The 20,528-nt window shown below is 41.0% G+C and overlaps 1 protein-coding gene across 5 annotated transcripts in view; it reads right to left on the bottom strand.

Moving 5' to 3' along the window:
* The window catches only part of ATXN1 (ataxin 1), a 411,948-nt gene that overhangs the window by 94,841 nt on the left and 296,579 nt on the right, over positions 1–20,528 (bottom strand). For all 5 annotated transcript variants that reach the window (XM_073589941.1, XM_073589939.1, XM_073589943.1 and 2 more), the window contains one exon: positions 15,060–15,176. The gene's annotated coding sequence lies outside the window, so the exon portion shown is untranslated. The remainder of the gene's footprint in view (positions 1–15,059; positions 15,177–20,528) is intronic.

Genomic DNA, 20,528 nt, shown 5'->3' with positions numbered 1-20,528 from the left:
AACAAGCCCCCAAGCCCCCCAAAAATTGGACAGGTAGAAAGCACTCAGCAACCTACAATTCAGCAACTCACACAGGTATTTGTTATAGGTTTTCCAAACACCTCTTCACTGAATCTCAAGTCACACACTTACCACAGTTCGCACTTACGCTCAGGTCACACTCAGCTCGTTCACACTCGCTCAGGCAGAAGATTTAAAAGATTTTTTTTTTTTTTCCCCTTTTACCAGCACACCACCTTGCTGCTCAATGCACTTCCAAAAGGAGTTAAGCCCCAACCAGCTGCCCCTTATAAACCCTTAATTACTGTATGAACTCCCACCCTTAATTAACCCCTTGTGAATATAGTTACACCTCAAGATTTAAATGCAATATAGTTAACCCTTAAAAACACAGATAGTAAAATAAGAGATTAAAGATTAGAGAGAAAAAAAAAATAGGTTAAACAAGCCCCCAAGCCCCCCAAAAATTGGACAGGTAGAAAGCACTCAGCAACCTACAATTCAGCAACTCACACAGGTATTTGTTATAGGTTTTTTAAACACCTCTTCACTGAATCTCAAGTCACACACTTACCACAGTTCGCACTTACGCTCAGGTCACACTCAGCTCGTTCACACTTGCTCAGGCAGAAGATTTAAAAGATTTTTTTTTTTTCCCCTTTTACCAGCACACCACCTTGCTGCTCAATGCACTTCCAAAAGGAGTTGAGCCCCAACCAGCTGCCCCTTATAAACCCTTAATTACTGTATGAACTCCCACCCTTAATTAACCCCTTGTGAATATAGTTACACCTCAAGATTTAAATGCAATATAGTTAACCCTTAAAAACACATAGTAAAATAAGAGATTAAAGATTAGAGAGAAAAAAAAAATAGGTTAAACAAGCCCCCAAGCCCCCCAAAAATTGGACAGGTAGAAAGCACTCAGCAACCTACAATTCAGCAACTCACACAGGTATTTGTTATAGGTTTTACAAACACCTCTTCACTGAATCTCAAGTCACACACTTACCACAGTTCGCACTTACGCTCAGGTCACACTCAGCTCGTTCACACTCGCTCAGGCAGAAGATTTAAAAGATTTTTTTTTTTTTCCCCTTTTACCAGCACACCACCTTGCTGCTCAATGCACTTCCAAAAGGAGTTAAGCCCCAACCAGCTGCCCCTTATAAACCCTTAATTACTGTATGAACTCCCACCCTTAATTAACCCCTTGTGAATATAGTTACACCTCAAGATTTAAATGCAATATAGTTAACCCTTAAAAACACAGATAGTAAAATAAGAGATTAAAGATTAGAGAGAAAAAAAAATAGGTTAAACAAGCCCCCAAGCCCCCCAAAAATTGGACAGGTAGAAAGCACTCAGCAACCTACAATTCAGCAACTCACACAGGTATTTGTTATAGGTTTTCCAAACACCTCTTCACTGAATCTCAAGTCACACACTTACCACAGTTCGCACTTACGCTCAGGTCACACTCAGCTCGTTCACACTCGCTCAGGCAGAAGATTTAAAAGATTTTTTTTTTTTTCCCCTTTTACCAGCACACCACCTTGCTGCTCAATGCACTTCCAAAAAGTACTATACTATTAAAATGACAGCCAACTAGTTACACTTGCAGAAACCTGTAATTCAGAAAAAGGGTAGACAGTAAAATAAGGGATCTATTCATATCTCAGCACCTCTAATATTTCCAGTGATACATCAGAAAGAGTGGACAGCAGTGTGAACAATGTCTTCTTACCTCAGTACCCTGATATCTCCAGTATTAGATCAGTTAGATAGGGTTGACAGCAGTGTGAGCAGCCTCTTTTTACCTCAGCACCCCTGCTATCTCTAGTATTATATCAGATAGACAGGGTGGACAGCACAGTGCACAGTCTCTTCTTACCTCAGCAACCCTGATATCTCTAGTATTAGATAAGATAAATGGGGTGGACAGCAGTGTGAGCAGCCTCTTCTTACCTCAGCACCCCTGGTATCTCTAGTGAGCAGCCTCTTCTTACCTCAGTAACCCTGATATCTCCAGTATTAGACCAGATAGACAGAGTGGACAGCAGTAAGAGCAACCTCTTCTTACCTCAGCAACCCTGGTATCTCTAGTAGTAGATCAGATAGACAGAGTGGACAGCAATGTAAGCAGCCTCTTCTTACCTCAGCACCCCTGGTGTCAATAGTATTAGATCAGATAGACAGGTTGGGCATCAGTGTGAGAAGCCTCTTCTTACCTCAACACCCCTGTTATCTAGAGTATTAGATCAGATAGACAGGGTGGACAGCAGTCTGAGCAGCTTCTTCTTACCTCAGCACTCCTGACATATTCAATATTAGATCTGATACACAGAGTGAACAGCATTGTAAGCAGCCTCTTCTTACCTCACCACTCATAGTATAGTATCTCCAGTAATAGATCAGGTAGACAGGGAGGAAAGCAGTGTGAGCAGTCTCTTCTTACCTCTGCACCCCTGGTTTCTTCAGTATTAGATCAGACAGTCAGGGTGGACAGCAGTGTAAATAGCCTAATCTTATCTCATCACTCCTGACATATCCAATATTAGATCTGATACACAGTGAAAAGCATTGTGAGCAGCCTCTTCTTACTTAAGCACCCCTGTTATCTCTAGTATTAAATAAGATAGACAAGGTGGACAGCAGAGTAAGAGGCTTCTTCTTACCTCAGCACACCTTATATCTCCAGCATTAGGTCAAAATATACACTGGGAGCATATCTTCCAAAACATGAACATGCTCACAGGTGTTAACATTCTATGACAGGTTTCTGTTAGTTTAACATGGTGGTAGCCATTTTAATTCTATAAAAACTACCTTCCTCAACAAAATGATTGTGATTTGCTATTTAAAAGTACTGTATTTATGGAGTTATTGTTAATTACATTTCCTTTATTTTTTTCCTATTTTCAGAGAACCACTTTTACAACATTGAACCAAATGTAGTTTTCATTTAATTATAGCATAACAGCATAATGCCAATATAATAGTGCCACTTATCTCCCTCCCTGTATTGAAAGGAAAATATAATAAGTAAGACCATTTAATTTTAATGTGTATGGATCGCTGCCTCTGATCAAAAGGCAACTGTACAGTACTTACAGTCTGTCCATGAGTTCATGGATGCATGGCAACTCTGATAATGAAGTTAAAGGGGTTATGCCACAGACACATTGTAATACCTATCCACAGTGTTAATAAATTTTGAATAGAGCAACATAGCAGCCCGCTCAACCCCCGCTTCACTAAAGTGGGAGCTCAAGTCCACTGATCTTTAAAACAAAAATAAATCATAGTTTGCCTATACTCTATGTCTATGGGGATGCCAAAACTTTGACTTTTTGTTATAACTCAAGGGTTATAGATAGACATTTTTGAAGTCGAAGGTAATTGGATTACGATATTAATATTTTCACAATAAAGTGGAAAACTATACATACATAAAGTTAAAGTAAGTTCCGAATTTACAGCAAAATTGTTAACTATTATTTTCAGCCATCAAACTAAAAGTTGGACCTCGCATAAAAGCATTCTGTCATAGTTTTTACATATTTAACCTTTATTGTTGAAATGTCAACTTTTACCTAGAAATAGGCTATTTATTCCATACCTTGTCTACTTAGAATACATATAGATAGGTGTATATATACTGTACACATGCACTACCATTCAAAAGTTTAGGGTCACTTAGAAATTTCCTTATTTTTGAAAGAAAAGCACAGTTTTTTCCAATGAAGCTAATATTAAATTATTCAGAAATACACTCTATACATTGTTAATGTGGTAAATGACTTTTCTAGCTGCAAACATCTGGTTTGTAATACAATATGTTCATAGGTGTATAGAGGCCCATTTCCAGCAACCATCACTCCAGTGTTCCTATGGTACTTTGCGTTTGCTAACTGTGTAAGGGATTCTCATGCGAGTCTCTCGCATTGAAACCTGACACTGCCGCCGACACTCGGACCGTAGAGTGTGGCTACATGTATTTCTATGCAGCCGCACGCTCCGGTCCCAGTGCTGGCAGCAGTGCCAGGTTTTTATGCGAGAGACTTGCACTAGAATCGTGCAAGTCTCTCGCAAGTGAGTATGAGCCCTAAGAAGGTTAATGGATGGTTAGAATACCCTTGAAAACCCTTGTGCAAGTATGTTAGCACAACTGAAAACAGTTTGGCTGATTAGAGAAGCTATAAACCTGACCTTCCTTTGAGCCAGTTGAGAATCTGGAGCATTACATTTGTTGGTTCCATTAAACTCTCAAAATGGCCAGAAAAAAAGAACTTTCATGTGAAACTCGACAGTCTATTCTTGTTCTTAGAAATGAAGGCTATTCCATGCAAGAAATTGCCAAGAAACTGAAGGTTTCCTACAACGGCGTGTATTACTCCCTTCAGAGGAGAGCACAAACAGGCTCTAACCAGAGTGGAAAGAGAAGTGGGAGTCACCTCTGCACAACTGAGCAACAAGACAAGTACATTAGAGTCTGTAGTTTGAGAAATCGATGCCTCACAGGTTCTCAACTGGCAGCTTCATTAAATAGTACATGCAAAACGCCAGTGTCAATGTCAACATTGAAGAAGCGACTCCGAGATGCTGGCCTTCAGGGTAGAGTGGTAAAGAAAAAGCCATATCTGAGACTGGCTAATAAAAGGCAAAGATTAATATGGGCAAAAGAACACATAAATTGGACAGAGGAAGATTGGAGAAAGGTGTTATGGACAGACAAATCCAAGTCTGAGGTGTTTGGATCACGCAGAAGAACGTTTGTGAGACGCAGAACAACTGAAAAGATGCTGGAAGAGTACCTGACACCATCTGTCAAGCATGGTGGAGGTAATGTGATGGTCTTTATGCCATAAAGGTTTAAAATCCTGCAGTGCCCGCAAGGTCCCCCTGCTCAAAAAGGCACATGTGCAGGCCCATCTGGTTTGCCAATGAACACCAGGATGATTCTGTCAGTGATTGGGAGAAGGTGCTGTGGTCAGATGAGACAAAAAATGTGCTCTTTGGCATTAACTCAACTTGCCGTATTTCGAGGAAGAGAAATGCTGCCATAACCCAAAGAACACCGTCCCCACTGTCAAACATGGAGGTGGAAACATTATGTTTTGGGGGTGCTTCTCTGCTAAGGGCACATGACTACTTCACCGAATCAATGGGGGAATGGATGGAGCCATGTACCGTAAAATCCTGAGTGACAATCTCCTTCTCAACGACAGGACATTAAAAATGGGTAGTGGCCGAGTCTTCCAGCAAGACAATGACCCAAAACATACAGCCAAGGCAATAAAGGAGTGGCTCAAAAAGAAGCACATTAAGGTCATGGAGTGGCCTAGTCAGTCTCCTTAATCCCATAGAAAAGTTATGGAGGGAGTTGAAGCTCCGAGTTGCCAAGACGACAGTCTCATAATCTTAATGATTTAGAGATGATCTGCAAAGAGGAGTGGAACAAAATTCCTCCTGACATGTGCGCAAACCTCATCATCAACTACAAAAAATGTCTGACTGCTGTGCTTGCCAACAAGGGTTTTGCCACCAAGTATTAAGTCTTGTTTGCCAGAGGAATCAAATACTTATTTCTCACTGCAAAATCCAAATACATTTATATAATTTATACAATGTGATTTTCTAGATTTTATTTTTGATATTCTATCTCTCAATGTTAAAATTAACCTACCCTTAAAATTAAAGACTGTACATGTCATTGTCAGTGGGCAAACAAATACATACATACACATATATATACACACACTGCTCAAGAAAATAAAGGGAACACTAAAATACTGCATCCAAGATATTACTAAATGAAATATTCCAGTTGGAAATCTTTATTCATTACATAATGGGATGTGTTGAGAAAAATAAAACATAAAAATGATCAACATTAATCAAACTTAATATCCCATGGAGATATCAATTTGGAATGATACTCAAAATCAAAGTGGAAAATCAAATTACAGACTGACCCAACTTCAGTGGAAATGCCTCAAGACAAGGAAATGATGATCAGTAGCGTGTGTGGCCTCCACGCGCCTGTATGATCTCCCTACAATGCCTGGGCATGGTACTGATGAGGTGGCGGATGTTCTCTTGAGGAATCTCCTCCCAGACCTGGACTAAAGCATCCGCCAACTCCTCTGGACAGTCTGTGGTGCAACGTGATGATGGGGGATGGAGCGAGACATGATGTCCCAGATGTGCTCAATCGGATTCAGGTCTGGGGAATGGGCGGGCCAGTCTATAGCTTCAATGCCTTCATCTTGCAGGAACTACTGACACACTCCAGCCACATGAGATCTGGCATTGTCCTGCATTAGGAGGAACCCAGGGCCAAGTGCACCAGCATATGGTCTCACAAGGGGTCTGAGGATCTCATCTCGGTACCTAATGGCAGTCAGGCTACCTCTGGCGAGCACATGGAGGGCTGTGTGGCCCACAAATGTGCATGTGTCTGAACAAATGGTTAGAAACCGACTCCATGAGGATGGTCTGAGTGCCCGACGTCCACAGATGGGGGTTGTCCTCACAGCCCAACACCATGTGACCCTCCAAAGAAATGCCACCCCACACTATCACTGACCCACTGCCAAACCGGTCATGCTGAAGGATGTTGCAGGCAGCAGATCACTCTCCATGGCATCTCCAGACTCTGTCACGTCTGTCACATGTGTTCAGTGTGAACCTGCTTTCATCTGTGAAGAGCACAGGGCACCAGTGGCGAATTTGCCAAGCCTGGTGTTCTGTGGCAAATGCCAAGCGTCCTGCACGGTGTTGGGGGTATTGCCCCTCATCAGTGTGGAGTAGGAAACTGGCTGGTAGGAGCAATGCCTAGTAAAAGACTGTGAAAAATGAGGATGAATGAACTCATGGAGATCAACATCCAACACTGCGGAGACACCATCACGTGTTTGGAGTAGGAAACTGGCTGGTAGGAGCAATGCCTAGTAAAAGACTGTGAAAACACTGATGAGGGGCAATACCCCGAAACAGCTGTCTGTGGATGGATACCATGTTTTGGCATAGGTGGTTTCCTTCATTGGAGACTGCCCTTCCCGTGGTTGTTCCTTCCCGGGGAAAGACCTGGCTGGTCATTGCTTGCGTTGAGAAACATGTGATCGTGTCTCCGTGGCTTCTGTTTTGCATGTTTTGCATATTTCCCATAAGGGATGGGGGCAGTGCTCTAGAATCACTGCGTTAAGAAACACGTGATGGTGTCTCCGCAGTGTTGGATGTTGATCTCCATGAGTTCATTCATCCTCATATTTCACAGTCTTTTACTAGGCATTGCTCCTACCAGCCAGTTTCCTACTCCACACTGATGAGGGGCAATACCCCGAAACAGCTGTCTGTGGATGGATAACATGTTTTGGCATAGGTGGTTTCCTTCATTGGAGACTGCCCTTCCCGTGGTTGTTCCTTCCCGAGGAAAGACCTGGCTGGTCATTGCTTGCGTTGAGAAACATGTGATGGTGTCTCCGCGGCTTCTGTTTTGCATGTTCTGCATGAGGGCTAGGCATGTGAGCAACATGCAGGGAAAAAGACTGCAGCTGTTTCGCATTACACACGCACCTAGCCCTCATGCTGACCTTGTCCAAATAATTCAATAAAGGACTATGGTTTTTTAACGGATTCCACAAGTGCTGCATTTTTCTTCATTTTTTGGCTTTATACTACGTGTGGTGTCACGCAAGCACCCGATTATCCGTTTTGAATATCACCCAGACACTCGGATTTCAGACATCCATATCTCCACCAGTGAGTAGACTTTGCTTGAGTGCCGTTTTGCTGCTTCTCTCTGTTTGCTGGTATCACCAACCATTCCCATTTTATGTAGGTGTATCCATATAAATGGCCCACCCTGTATATATATATATATATATATATATATATATATATATATATACAGTGGGTATGGAAAGCATTCAGACCCCTTTAAATTTTTCGCTGTTTCATTGCAGCCATTTAGTGAATTCAAAAAAGTTCATTTTTTTCCTCATTAATGTGTTCTCTGCACCCCATCTTGACTGAAAAAACAGAAATGTAGACATTTTTGCAAGTTTATTAAAAACGAAAAACTGAAATATCACATGGTCATAAGTATTCAGACCCTTTGCTCAGACACTCATATTTAAGTCACATGCTGTCCATTTCCTTGTGATCCTCCTTGAGATGGCTGTACTCCTTCATTGGAGTCCAGCTGTGTTTAATTAAACTGATAGGACTTGATTTGTAAAGGCACACACCTGTTTATATAGGACCTCACAGTGCATGTCAGACCAACTGAGAATCATGAGGTCAAAGGAACTGGCCAAGGAGCTCAGAAACAGAATTGTGGCAAGGCACAGATCTGGCCAAGATTATAAAAGAATTTCTGCGGCACGCAAGGTTCCTAAGAGCACAGTGGCCTCCATAATCCTTAAATGGAAGATGTTTGGGACCACCAGAAGTCTTCCTAGACCTGGCCGTCCAGCCAAACTGAGCAATCGTAGGAGAAGAGCCTTGGTGAGAGAGGTAAAGAAGAACCCCAAGATCACTGTGGCTGAGCTCCACAGATGCAGTAGGGAGATGGAAGAAAGTTCCACAAAGTCAACTATCACTACAGCCCTCTACCAGTCGGGCCTTTATGGCAGAGTGGCCCGACGGAAGCCTCTCCTCAGTGCAAGACATATGAAAGCCCCCATAGAGTTTGCTAAAAAACACATGAAGGACTCGCAGACTATGAGAAAATAAGATTCTCTGGTCTGATGAGATGAAGACAGAACTTTTTGGTGATAATTCTAAGCTGCATGTGTGGAGAAAACCAGACATTGCTCATCACCTGCCCAATACAATCCCATCAGTGAAACATGGTGGTGGCGGTGTTATAATAATTGTAGGGTTAGTCACATGTATATTTTTCGTGACCATAGTGATGGGAGATTGGAGAGTAATAGACCCAGCAGGAGAGGAAAGTCCAGGGTGGTAGAATGGCTTCATATTTAAGACTTTAAATCTTACTTTTGAAATCGGGCAGGAGGCTGCCATGTTAGTGGATTTTTGTCTGTTGTATAAATGATACAGAGATAGGGAACAAGCTGTAAAACTAGCAGAGTCTGATAAGTATGTTTGTGTTATGAGCTCTAATAGCAGAGGGGATGTACAGTATGTGTGTGACTGGAGTAAAGCAGCATGGACAATTGTAGCCCGACAGTATAGGTATACGCCTTATGGCTACATAGATTTTAAAGCCTGATTCTCCATTGGAAAAAGGAGATCCCCTCACACAAATAAGAATAATTGTAATCAGCTACTGAGAACTTTTAAAAACCCTAAGATGAGGGATCAAAGGTTAGAAGAGCTGATATATCAGGAACGGAACCAATAGGACATTTCTACATAGAAGTTCAGAATAATAGTATACATGGACCCAAGGAAGGTATGCCAGAGAGAACCATAATAGAGTCCATAGGGTTCATAGTTAGATTGTCTAACCTAACTTATGAAGATAAACTAGCTCTAGAGAGAGGCTGTGAGAAGAATGAAAGGTTAGAATGGCTTAAATACATTGCAGAAAGCTTAAAAAAATTAAGTTATTAAGTAAAACTTATGCCTCCTCAGAAAGGGAAGGAAAATGTAAAATGTTATCATTTTTATATCCTCCACTTGAGAAACTGGATATCCCACCACAGGTGATTGCTAATCCTGGTAACTATACTTGTTTTAGTCTCCCAGGGCATGGGCACGACTTCGGAGAGCTCCAAGGCGACTCTTGTAGAGAATGGATCATTGTCTCCCACAGGGCCAAGTACTCAGCCATATGGTCAAACCACACTACCCTGAGAGTGGATATATGGTGGTTAAGCGGTGATAAAAGCATAAGAGCCAGACTACCACATGGTTCCCAAGGGGATTGTGCGGTGGTCCAGCCAATCATGCCGTTCCACCTGTTGTCAACAGGGATATGGCCAAAGGTACGTAGTGGAAAAGACAGAAGTGTGAAACTCCGCAAGGATCCTTCCATTCTAGTATCTACAGAGATGACATTGGAGTTCCCAGGGAAGTGACCAATGAGTACAAGGCTAGGATCCAGGTAGCAGCCGAGTGAGAATCCATAATTTGTTGGGTGATTATAAAAATGAATGTAGATTGGATAAACTACTTATACTATAACCAGCAGAGATTTGTAAATTATACCCGAGATGCAGTTAAATGGATAGCTGAGCAATTAGGACCAACTCCTCTTATGGCTTGGTAGAATAGGATGGCATTAGACAAGATCTTAGCAGAAAAGGAAGGTGTATATAAAATGTTTGGAGGATCTTGCTGCACCCTTTATCCCTAATACAGATCCTGATGGAAGTATCTCCAAAGCTCTTGATGGACTGACTGCCCTGTCTAATGAATTAGCTGAGAACTCTGGATATGATGACATATTCACTTCCTGGACTGAAGGGTGGTTTGGGAAATGGTCCGGATTATTCACATCTGCGTTGACATCTCTTACCATCGTGGCCAGAGTGCTGATTGTTTGTGGATGCTGTGCTATTCTATGCATTAGAGGACTTGTTCAAAGACTGATTGACTCTGCCATAACAAAAACTATGTATCAAGGAATGGAGACCTTGAAATCCAATGAAAGAATGAAAATTTTGGGACTTAATGATAAATATACTAAACATATTACTCTCCCTCTAGATTATAAGAAGATCTTCTGTGAAATCTGACAAAAAGAAATCTGTCCCCAATGTGTACAGATAGATGATTTTATTACAAGATGAGGGAATGTTATAATAATTGTAATAAAGTTCTTTCTTTTATGTGCATGTGTGTATGTGTATATATATATATATATATCTATATGCATATGTGTGTGAGTATATATATACAGTATATACATGATTGTATGTATGCCATTATTATGCCTAGTCACTCTTTTCATCTGATGTAATATGAAGACATGGTTGTAGTGCTTGGTTTGCAAACCTTATCTAACGTACAAAATAAAAGTCATACCTCTGCTTCTCTGGTAACGTAGATAAGGATTGCTAACAGCTAAGCATATTGTATGTACTATTATTGCAAACGACGTATTTTTCAACACCCTCCTCTTTTATTATTTAAACTCTAAGAATATGTATTGAGGCAGACAGAGGACGGCCCGCAGCTAGTGTGGCTGTCATTCTCTCTCCATGCATGCATGACCAAATAAAGGTTCTTACTTATTCAGGTCTGGACGATTTCTAATTGGAAGACTGAAACTCCACTGACAGGCGACATCATGCTATGGGGGTGTTTTTCAGCTGCAGGGACAGGACGACTGATTGCAATTAAAGGAAACATGAATGCGGCCAAGTACAGAGATATCCTGGATGAAAACCTCTTCCAGAGTGCTCTGGACCTCAGACTTGGCCAAAGGTTCACTTTCCAACAAGACAATGACCCTAAGCACACAGCTAAAATAACAAAGGAGTGGCCTTATAACAACTCTGTGACAATTCTTGACTGGCCCAGCCAGAACCGTGACCTAAACCCAATTGAGCATCTCTGGAGAGGCCTGAAAATGGCTGTCCACCAACGTTCACCATCCAACCTGATGGAACTGGAGAGGATCTGCAAGGAAGAATGGCAGAGGATCCCCAAATCCAGGTGTGCAAAACTTGTTGCATCATTCCCAAGAAGACTCATGGCTGTACTAGCTCAAAAGGGTGCTTCTACACAATACTGAGCAAAGGGTCTGAATACGCATGACCATGTGATATTACATTTTTTTCTTTATTAATAATTTTGCAAAAATTTCTATATTTCTGGGGGGTTTTCAGTCAAAATGGGGAGAAGAGTGTACATTAATGAGAAAATAATAACTTTTTTAAATTTACCAAATGGCTGCAATGAAACAAAGAGTGAAAAATTTAAAGGGATCTGAATACTTTCCATACCCACTGTATACATATATACATATTCATTTAGGATGAGTTCACACGTGGCGTTTTTTTTGCGTTTCCGCGGCGGTTTTAACCGAGCGATTTTGCCGCGAAAACGCGAAAAATAAGCATCCCATGCATTCCTATGGGATTCCGCAATGCTGTGCTAATGCTGCGGTTTTTACTGCGGCGGAATCGCTTCGCGGTAAAAACCGCAGCATGCTCATTAATTTGCGGAATCGTGGCGATCCCGCACCCATAGGAATGCATTGTTCCGCTTACTTCCCGCATGTGGCTGTGCACACCATGCGGAAAGTAAGCAGAACATTTGCGGATGGTACCCACGGTCCGGAGGAGAGGAGACTGTCCTCCGGGCTTTGGGTACCATATCCCTGTAAAAAATAGAATTTAAAATAAAAAATATTGTTATTCTCACCCTCCGTCGTCCCGCGCAGTCTTCCTGCTTCTCTTCACGCTCTCGTTCCCAGTAATCCTTTGCGAAAATGCCCGCGATGGCGTCCGTTCTCGCGGGATCGCGAAGTCTCGCGGTCATTCGCGCGACGTCATCGCGAATGACCGTGAGACGTCGTGATCCCGCGAGAACTGACGTCATCGCGGGCATTTTTGCAAAGGATTACTGGGAACGGATGCGCGGGACGTCGGAGGGTAAGAATAACACCATTTTTTATTTTTTTTTTACATTCTATCTTTTACTACTGATGCCGCATAGGCAGCCTCAGTAGTAAAAAGTTGGTCACACTTGTCAAACACTATGTTTGACGAGTGTGACCAACCTGTCAATCAGTTCTCCAAGCGATGCTATAGATCGCTTGGAGAACGCTAGCATTTTACAAGCTAAATACGCTTGCAAAATGCTAGTTTTTCCGCGGGAAAATCGCGGGAATTTAAAATGCGATTTTCCCGCGGACTGGAATTCCGGAATTCTCGCGGTAATTTCCGCGAGAGTTCCGGTACGTGTGCACTTAGCCTTACAGGTGCTTCTCACTAAATTAGAATATCATCAAAAAGTTAAATTATTTCAGTTCTTCAATACAAAAAGTGAAACTCATTATATAGAGTCATTACAGAGTAACAGATTGATTTATTTCAATTGTTTATTTCTGTTAATGTTGATGATTATGGCTTACAGCCAATGAAAACCCAAAAGTCATTATCTCGGTAACTTAGAATAATTAACAAAAAAACACTTGCAAAGGCTTCTTAGAGTTTAAAAAGGTCCCTTAGTCTGTTTCAGTAGTTCCACAATCATGGGGAAGACTGCTGACTTGACAGATGTCCAGAAGGCAGTCATTGACACACTCCACAAGTAGGGTAAGCCACAAAAGGTCATTGCTAAAGAAGCTGGCTCTTGACAGAGTGCTGTATCCAAACATATTAATGGAAAGTTGAGTGGAAGGAAAAAGTGTGGTAGAAAAAGTTACACAAACAACCAGGATAACCGCAGCCTTGAATGTATTGTTAAGAAAAGGCCATTCAAAAATTTGGGGAAGATTCACAAGGAGTGGACTGCTGCTGGAGTCATTGCTTCAAGAGTCACCACACAAAGACGCATCCAGGACATGGGCTACAAGTGTTGCATTCCTTATGTCAAGTCACTCATGACCAAGAGACGATAGAATCATCTTACCTGGGACAAGGTGAAAAAGAACTGGACTGTTGCTCAGCGGTCCAAGTTGTTGTTTTCAGATGAAAGTAAATTTTGCATTTCATGTGGAAATTAAGGTCTCAGAGTCTGGAGGAAGAGTGGAGGACACACAATCTAGGCTGCTTGAGGTCTAGTGTGACGTTTCCACAATCCGTGATGGTTTGGGGAGCCATGTCATCTGCTGGTGTAGGTCCAATGTGTTTTATCAAGAGCAAAGTCAGCGCAGCCATCTACCAGGAAATTTTAGAGCACTTCATGATTCCCTCTGCCGACAAGCTTTTTGGAAATGGAAATTTCATTCTCCAGCAAGACTTGGCAACTGTCCACACTGCCAAAAGTACCAATTCCCAGTTTAAAACAACAGTATCACTGTGCTTGATTGGCCAGCAAACTCGCCTGACCTTAATACCATAGAGAATCTATGTGGCTTTGTCAAAAGGAAGATAAAACACCAAATTCAACAATACAGACGAGCTGAAGGCTGCTATCAAAGCAACCTGGGCTTCCATAACACCTCAGCAGTACCACAGGTTGATCGCCTCCATGGCACGCCGCATTGAGGCAGTAATTGATGCAAAAGGAGCCCTGACCAAGTATTGAGTGCATTTACTGGACATACATTTCAGTAGGCCAACATTATGGATTTTAAAATCATTTTTCAAGCTGGTGTATAAAGTATTCTAGTTTACTGAGATAATAACTTTTGGGTTTTCATTAGCTGTTCGCCATAATCATCAACATTAACAGAAATAAACACTTGAAATAGATCACTCTGTGTGTAATGACTCTATCATATATATGAGATTCACTTTTTGTATTGAAGAACTGAAATCAATTAACTTTTTGATGATATGCTCATTTTGTGAGAAGCACCTGTATAATATCCATGCCCCATCTTTGCTTTTTGGTGAACAGGGTAATCATCCAGTTGTAGTGTGTATATAGCCTATAGTTGGATGTGTACCCAATTTACCAAAAAGCAAAGATAGGGTATGGATCTAAGCGAATTTGCCCTATATATTGGTAAATATGCCACAAAAAGCATTAGTTGGGTAGAATATGACAGGTATGTATGAACACAGTGTAATTAACTTGCATATTTAATTTACTTTTTTTTTTGTAGTTTTTTTTTTCAGATGGAACCATGTACAATTGTTAAGGCCAAGTCTGTCCATTGGTTATGGCTATGTTGTAGAAATATGTGCCATTAGTGAGAAAGATGGAAAAGGTAATAAAACATACATTCTGTCTAATTAGGCTGCCAGTTTATATAAATCCCACTCCCTGCAGCGTTTTAGAAAAACTCATCAAGGCTTAATACATTTAAGAAAAAATAAATAAAAGGAAACTAAACATTCATATAATTCCAAAGAACAGTAAAAGAAAAGAAAGATTAAATCAATTATAATTACACTAATGTCCAAAAGCTTAAATTCTTAAAAATAATGTATATCTCTAACAACGTAAGCCAGGTAACTTACAGCATTAACTGTGGCAGGTCTGTAGACGTCTCCAATAGGCTATCCTTCCCAGTAACAGTAATGGTTAAGTCTCTCCCAGTAGTCTCCAGCACCCTCTTTATTCGCATAAATAAATACCTAAAGAGAAGAAACATAGGAGATAACTACCTTTAATTGCTTAACATATTAGCGCAGCTTCCGACTGACTGCCGGACCAATTGCATTTTAAGGAAGTTTTTGAATATGAGACCTTATGTGCAGTTCACTGCCATATGAAATCCATCAGTGAAAGGCCCTTATTTATTTTGCCTGCTTTTCTATCCCTGCACATTGTGTACCCAACAGCATGTTACATAAGCCTTTCATTGAAGATCTTTCACAGCATATTTCATATTAAATATATAGGATTAAAACATTTTTATTTTTATTAATAGTAGTTCAAAAAACCTGCTAATCGCTATGTTTTTCATTTCACATCATCGCAACCTGCGGAGTCATTCAACAGTTTATAATGTCTCTTTATTTAGTCCTTATCTAATGACATAGGAAGGAGAGATGTCGGGTGAAATGTCATCACACCAGCTTCTCCCTTGGCATCTTGTAAAAAATTACACTAATAAGTAAGTATTGGGTTTAAAGAGTAATGGTAATTTCATTATCAGGACCACATCAGGCAGCAGGACTACAGCAGACAGCAGGACTACAGCAGAACACATTCAATTCAATGCAAAAAGAATCGTTTTCTCCACAAACCTATAGCATGACGAACTATAGCCTTCTAGACTAAAAATGCCCCCACACATTAGAACATTTGCCCCCAGCTGTATTTTTGACAACACGATACGTATGAACGAGTGACTCGTCTGAGCATATATATGGTCTCTAAGGGAATAATGTAGGCTGCCATGGAGAACAGAAGGATCGGACATTTCATTTCAAACTTCAAACCTTTATTTAACCCATACGCATTAGATAGTCGACCACCCTGCCAAAATTAACAGGTTCTGTTTATTTCTGCTCACTTGATTAGTAATGTTGCGGTGGATATGAGAGATTCAACACACGTTGTTATAGTTTGTAAGTAGAAAGGTTCGGGTTATCAGGAGGATGACTCTACATTCTCCCCATACTAAGGACATTCATACCAGCTTTTGGGTTGACTACGGCATATATGCCTTTAAATGCTATTGTAATGCATGCACTACTTTGCTATAGGTCATGCACCATGTGATGTTACCACTTTGCTATGGCAGGAAAAAATACATAAAAGAAAATAAGGTTCATGATGCCAGAGTGCACTTAATTACTGCTTCCTGGTACTGTGATGTAATGTGGTGCACTTCAAATAGTCCAGAAAACAGAGAGGCCAGAAATGCTGTTGATATCTTTTACTTATTGCATGAATACACAGATGTATGAATACAAAGGTACATGAAGATAAATGATGATTGAACAGAGATTAAATTACTTTGCAGAAATCACAGTTACTTTCCAGTATAGTTATGCAGATATATAAATGGTGCAGTGATTTCTGAACTCCAACTTCTGCTTAGATGCACAGTCCTGATCACACAGTTATATGAAGCTGAAGTTTTTCACATACAGGAGCTTTGGCTCCTTCCTTATCTGCTCCTTCAGTTTTCTTAGGCAACTCCACTTGTGCACAAAATGTCTCCTTCTCTACCAAGCCAAGGACCCGGTCATGTGGTCTAACCATGTGACCTTATAGCCATATATGGATATCGGGGCTACTTTGTCAACACTTTACAACCTCCTGATAGGAGAACATAACAAATTCATCACTCTGTGCATATATAAACCACTTCTAGGTACTGAATTCTCATGTACGTTATCTGCAAATGAAAATGAGAACATTGTGCAAACATAATGAGGTAGCTGGTATCTCTGCTACATCTTAAAGGCACATACGCCACAACTTTGGGGCATTACACTATGGATCCTATTTAAAATCTGCTTGACAAAATCATTGCTCTGATGCCAATTTCTACATTTGTAAAATTCTAAATTCTGAATTTGGATAAATCTACATTAAAAAAAGCTAAGCAGGAGGGAGCATCCATGTGTCTAAATATAATCAGCAGCATGCTGTCAAAAGGAAATACACTGCTTCTGCTCTAACAATCCTTTTGTTAATCTTAGCACATTTATAGAAAGTGCATATGTTCTTTGAATACATTAACTCCAGAACTCATTCCATATTGCTTTACTTTCAATTAAAGGCATATATCAAGTGGCTGCTATTCCATGCCACTGCTAGAGAGCTGGCCATACACCAAATAATCTAGATTGGCCTATGATCTAATAAATATGGGGTCTTCCTGGCTGCCCCCCACTGTCAGATGGCAAGCAAATGATAATGAGCAGGCTGTATTTCAACGTGTTTGATCCTTTAGACAAAAACGCTTCTATACGGCTAATTTTCCCTTTATCATTGCTAATGGTGAAGTCATGGAAATAGCTAGAAAGGGAATCTGCAACTTGTTTTTTCCTAAACTAAGACCAACATCATTTATAGACAAAGACCCTGATTCCAGCGATATGTCACTCACTGGGCTGCTTGCTGTAGGTGTGATAAAATCACTACTGGGTGGTGTTATATTGAGCTAAGCATTCCGAGAGCTAATATATGTGCAGCAGATAAAATAGAGATTTTATGAAAGCTGCAGCAAGCAGCCCAGTAAGTGATACATCGCTGGAATCAGATCTCCGCCAATACATCATGCTGCTTTCAATGGCCTAGCAAAAACCTTGTGACAGATTCCCTTTAAAGAAAAATTAGTAAAGGTCCAATTACCATTAGAACTAGCATATAGTATTTTTCTTTCCAACCCCAAATTTTAATGCAATTATTAAATCCTGCAATGATAGCTTAGAAGTGACACATTAATAATGTTGCCCGTCTTGAGACACCAGAAGACACATTCATACAAAAGTATGCTGTATGTAAGTGCAGGAAGCGCACAGTTTCCAGTGGTCACTTATAGAGGTTTACTACCAAATGTTTATGCCATGTCAATCAGGAGACACAAAGTCACATCAGTGGTGGTCTGGCTGTGGTTCCCCATTAAAACTGAAAATGAAGGGATTTTTACTTCTGTCTTTTCATGGAAGGTCACAGCACATCCATCAGATTTATAGCAATATACAACTTTCCTGCGTTTGTGCTTTTGGACATACTGTTTTGCGCATTCACTTGTTCAAAGCACAGCGACATAATATAATATGGTAATAAAGTAATGATGATAATGATGTAATTATAATATTGTTATGCCATTCTCGACTTTATCTCTCTTTGTATCCGACTATTGTCAATTTCGAACCTTGAGGCCCCATGTTGGCCGAACCCACCATATTGGTGGACTCGATCAGCAAGCTAAAATGTATGTGGGCATCCCAGACCTCCCCTGACGGGTGACGTCAGGGGCAGTAAGGATCTACTTTTGGACTGCCGATCTTTTTTCAGTGAGATAAGCCTCCAGAATAGTCTAGAGTGGCTCTCTCCTAGAGCAACTGATCCAGTGCAAGGATAGATATCGGCCGAACCACTTTAAGTATTTAGCAGATTCCCCTCACAGTTGAGCATCCTTAGATAAAACAAGCAAAAGTCAACTGCTCATTTAAACCCTGGGGAGAGACTGTGTTGAGATGGAAAATCCATCTTGTTTCCCTTTGTAGGATTAAACGATCCCAGTCTCCCCCCCAATCGGTTTTCTCACCTTTTCAATGCCAGTGAATTTTTTATTTTGAAAATAATGATACCGCAATATATTAATGAGTGCGATCTGGCAGGAAATGTGCTGCCTATATGAGAAAATAAAGATATATTTATAAATGTGATTTGGTATAAGAATGTACTGCTTATATGAACAAAACAAAGATATCGCGAGATATTATTGAGCCCGAGTTGGTAGAGATGTGTTTCTTATGCTGAGGGGGAGGAGAATGCTCTGATGGAGCGTTACCTGCTCTGCATAACAGGAAGGGAGAGATGTGAACATGGTGTGATTGCTTTGTTAAGCACCCCGGGGAACGGTGGATGTGATTTTAGTTCCACAGCGGGCGAGGGAGCTGAAGGTTCCTACCTTCAGGTGCGTGTTAGATGTAACACAGGCTGGGAACCGGAGGCTTTTGCAGCGCCTGATTGACCGAAGTGGAACGGGGGACGCTTGCACATGGCGATAAGCAGGAAGTAAATGCCTCCGTCACTATACGAACTGTGAGTAACACATCTGTGGGGGATTTTTGATAATTACTATGTCAGCGTTCCACATGAAGATTCAAGAAAGGATGTACTTCCCATTAGAACCTGTGCTGTTTTAATCAGGCGTTTGGAATTTAAATCTATTGATTTGGTGTGGCATAAAAGAGGCAATTGGGGATAATATGATTGCCATTGCCATTTTTTCTATGCTGTTCCTGGTGGGACATGCCGCCCGTTACTCCTATTAGAAGGAAGAATATGTGCTATTCCCCTGATGAATCAAGGCACTGAGGAAACGCGTCGGGAGACACACAGGGTCAGTCCAGGGCTGGCTATTGGCAGGGCTAGCTGTGGACTGCCCTTGTAAGGGCAGGAGCCTTGGGGGTCAGGATCAGTCCATATTAGGGACTGGTAGGGACAATATATGGACCCTGACTCTATGAATTGGATAAAGGATGACTGGCACTACCAGAAATGGATGAGATTGTTCCTTTAACTTTTTTTGAATTGTCTATTTGGACTGGTTTTGGGGGCCCCACATCATATGTATATAATTGGTGGGGCTTATTTAGTCCACTTTTTGACATCATTGATATAGATTGGCTTCCCATACAGGGAGTTGCTATGGTTATAAAAGAAAAAAATATACTAAAAGGCTCATTTTCATCCCTGCCAAGGATACTATTTTATATTTTTGTGCACCGGTGTATTGGTTCACTTTGGATAATGGTGAAAGCCATTTTTAAGAAAAGCTTAGGATTAAAAGTTAAGTTTTAGAAACTACCAATGTTGCTATATTTGTTATAATTTACAGTAGCAGTAACATCTAGGTGCAAAGAGAGATAGCTGGATAATTCATTTATATTATGATATTCCTTAAGAGGCAGTCCACTACATTACATGTGCTGAAATTCACTTTAAATCACCCATATTAGCACTTCTTTAAATACCTTGTATGGTCATCTCAGACACTGAGGGGCGCTATCCCTGCACTGTCAGTGCTGATCATGTGACCTTGAATGCTCCTGTGCTGATATCCTATGATGTTACAAACTTGTGACCCTGCCTCCCTGAGACTCACCCTGATTGGTTGGGCTCTCGGCGGTGCTTCACCGCATGTTACAGCCCAGTACTAGAGTGTGCTGGGATAGGTAGAGAGGTCACATGGAGTGGAGTTGCCCTGTGAGGGGATGATGTCACAGGAGGGGCCAGGCCTTTATCAAGTGTAGAAGGAAGGGGAGCATGATGATGATGTATACTGTACGGGA

Source organism: Dendrobates tinctorius, unplaced genomic scaffold (assembly GCF_039654945.1).
Source record: "Dendrobates tinctorius isolate UK_male_01 unplaced genomic scaffold, ASM3965494v1 ptg000115l, whole genome shotgun sequence".
Lineage (NCBI taxonomy): Eukaryota > Metazoa > Chordata > Amphibia > Anura > Dendrobatidae > Dendrobates > Dendrobates tinctorius.
The sequence above is the reverse complement of the archived record's forward strand: the minus strand, read 5'-3'. Positions and strand labels throughout refer to the sequence as shown.